The sequence below is a fragment of the Manduca sexta genome, chromosome 28 (genome assembly GCF_014839805.1).
Source record: "Manduca sexta isolate Smith_Timp_Sample1 chromosome 28, JHU_Msex_v1.0, whole genome shotgun sequence".
Taxonomy (NCBI): domain Eukaryota; kingdom Metazoa; phylum Arthropoda; class Insecta; order Lepidoptera; family Sphingidae; genus Manduca; species Manduca sexta.
In genome coordinates this window covers 10399766-10403513 of record NC_051142.1, presented here as the reverse complement: position 1 = coordinate 10403513, position 3748 = coordinate 10399766, and positions in this window count along the sequence as shown.

Below are 3748 nucleotides of genomic sequence, written 5' to 3'. Positions count from 1 at the left end.
TAATCTCTTTCATTTCGTTACTTATAAGTTACTTATACTTAAAAATTAAATATTGTTTTCGTACACTTCTTCATCTATTTATCTAGCCTAGTAATTGTAATTTGTCACCGACTCTAAAATTTGTTAAGTAAACAATATATCGATATATTATATGTATGTACTACGTAGCAGATTTCGCGTTCCGAATATTTACTGTGTACAACTGAATAAAACTGCAATCCATTCAAACTGACTTTAGTATGGTGTTATTATTGATAGCTTGTGGTTATGGACGCTTATATAATGAATTATAAGTATTATACTTATAATTATAATTATAAGTATAATAATGACTAGTCTAAATGTACTTAAACCTGGATGTGAATAAAAATTATTAGTCAAGTAAGTAAAATTATTTGTTTAAGTGAATGAATAGGTAATAACACTAGAAAATAACAATAGAAAAATATGTTTATATTTCAATGCAACGCCGTTTCAAATTATAGACTAAAACATGCAGATGTTCCATTATGAAACTGGTAGTAGGTAAAATATGCGACTGAAAGCAGATCCAACCAGGAATTACATGGAGCTTCGTAACCGTAACCGAAACTATCGGATATCCGAAATAAAAATATAACCGTAACCGTATCCGTTAAAAAAAGTTTCGGATAAGTTAAATTTAATATGACGAAATTTTAAAGGCAGAAATATCCATGATTATTAATTATTTTTACATTTTTCTTTCAACTGCGAGAACTAATCACTAACTAGACGTGAATTTAAATTCTTTACTTGCCAATACTTGTTTAGTTACCCAGATTAAAGCCGAAACAAAATGTATGAAAATGGACCTTGAGCTACCACCTTAAAAAGTTTTTATTTTTTGCTTTTTTGTTTTAGTAAAAGTCAGTAGGTATGCGTTGAGGACTCAGAACAAGAACAAGCATAGAAGGAATCTAAATTACCCTCATATACTTATCCTATTTTTTCAAATAGGCCAAAACCGTTGAAAAGAACGAGACAAATATTATGTTGCTAAGGTCGGCTTGCGTACACTTTAAAATAATCAAATGGTTACCTTTGGTCCTCTTTATGATGCCGAATTAAAAAGCAAATAAAATGTCAAATGTTCCAACTTGACAATCTCAAAACAATGTCACAAACGCGCCTACACAATTTAGTTACGTTATACTTCAGCTCGTCCTTTTCAAAAGTGGCTACATGTTGTGTAATATTTTTGTTGTTAATTTTAATAAATACACAGTGCTGTTTAAGTAAAATATAGCCCTACGAACAAGCAATGGCCTGCGTTATTGTGGGGTGTAAATCTCATTCTTCTCGTAAAGAAAATGAAACTGAAATCATCAGCTTCCATTGGTGAGTAAACAAAAAACCTAATATATTTGCTTAAACCCTGTACATAAGTGCAAAAAGTGTTATTAATTATACTTTATTATGCTGTAGTCATATTATAATCTGCTGTTGGCTATTCGATCCAGTCATTATTATGTATTTTTCATTTTTACCAATTTACGTAGTCGTGTTCAATAGTGTTGTGCTGCATATTCCATCGATAACATAGATGTACGTATATTGTAGTTTACTATGTTGCATAAATTGTCTTTTACTTTCAATATACGGTGGTGTAGTGGTAAAAGCCACTTGGAAACCGTGCGCGAAGGCTGGGGTCGAGGAAACTATCTGATTTTCATAGTGTGTTTCATACAATGTGTTTCATTGCAGATTCTCCACAGATGATGCTATGAGGCAAAAATGGATCGTTGCCATAGCTCTTCCCAATTGGCATTGGAAAAAATAGCACCGTGTTTGCTCTAAGCATTTCGACAAAGTTTTATTAACATTGAAATAAGTTATCAAACATATGTGACATAAATGATACCGTTGTGTTTTAATTTTACTGTCCCATTTTAGTACCTTCTGTCAAATCACACCTCTTGGGTATCTTTTAATCGCTAAGAAAGTCAGAAAAGAACAGAAGGCGTACTGGCTTTCTCCTAGACGAAATTCTGGCCGATTTCTTGTTTGTTACTTACAGCGATTTCCATTCATTCTGAAATTTCTAACATTTTCTTAATTTAATAATCTAAATACTAAACCATTTTTGTGTGAATGTCGTTTCGGAAGGCATGGAAACTGCTGTAAATAGCAAATGAAAATTGGATAAAATTTAGCTCGAAGAAAGCCGGTAGTTCTATAGTTTATTGTAATTTAACAGCTTCTTAACGAGTGCTTTTATATACCCCGACCTCATTTGGTACTTGAATACCAAATTAGGGTTTTGATATTTTTTTTTAACCTTTATCTAAAATAGCATTTTGCAACGGTTTGTAGTTGACTGGCCGAAAAGTGTTTATTTTAGCAGGTCTGTGAATTTACCATAGCCGATAGACAAAGCATCCATCGATATCGATAAGATGTCAGAAGGGATCGCAACACAATTAAATTTCTTGCTGTCAAAGACAGACTACACTCAAATGTCATAGTGTTACTTCTATGCTTGTCATTGTTCTGAGGTTGAGGGTGGCATCATTTAAGATTAAAATTAAACTATTTGTCGGACTTTATCGCGGTTTTTATATTTTAATTTTCTTCCGACATTTCGAAAACTGCAGCCTAGAGCGGCGATAGCCTAGTTGGGTGTGGAACGGACTGCCGAGACGAATGTCCGCAGGTTCAAATCCCAAGGGCACACACCTCTGACTTTTCTAAAAAATCATGTGTGTATTCTTTGTGAATTTATCGTTCGCTTTAACGGTGAAGGAAAACATCGTCAGGAAACCTGCACATCCGAGAAGTTTTCTATAGGAATTTCGAAAGTGTGTGAAGTCTACCAACCCGCACTAGACCAGTGTGGTGGACTAAGGCCTTAATCCCTCTCAGTAGTAGAGGAAGCCCGTGCTCAGCAGTGGGCAAGTATATAATACAGGGCTGATATTATTATTATTTTATTATTTGCAGCCTTCGTGGTCACGGAGGGACTGAGGTGTTGGTCATCCGCAAAGTCAAAGTTACGATATCTACCTACATTTTACTTGTACACTATACAACTTTTTAATTTTTTTGCTGTTGGTGGACCGATCTTCGCAGAATAAGCTCACAGTGTCTTGAAGTCTGGCAGCCGGTTTTTTAGGTTCCGATTTAATTAAATTTAGAACTGTATCCCAGGCTTGTGCAAGCTTCCAATCATGTTCCTTATTGAAATTCGGATGTTTTTTAATTTCAATAGCCTCGCGAATCATCCTAGGTCGGAATCTGTGTTATTCGGCAAGGATTTGTGGCTTGTCTAGTCGCAGATAATGATTGGCGCCTCCTTCAGAGTGTTCAGCAACTGCAGACTTCGTGGAGCGTCGGTGTTTCACGTAAGCTATATGTTCTTTTACGCGGGTAAATATATTTCTTTTTGTTTAAATTTTTAGGTCTGTTATGTTGGTACTAGATGTATCCTATAGTTTTGTCAACCAAAACTAAACTCTATAGGCCGGAATTAAGATACATACTCATTTTTAGAAATCCCTGACTCAAACATCATTACACAAAATGTTTTAAGTGTCAATATTGATTTTTATTTCTTTTCATTCGTCCAGACGACAGGCTATAATCTTTGACCATACTACCTAATCTTACGTATTGTCAATATTTACAAGATACAGTACATAGAAAATATAATAATTTTAAATTGTTTTATCTGCTATAATACACCGGCACTAGAAGATTGTTTATTAAAAATTTATGTAAATAATATTGT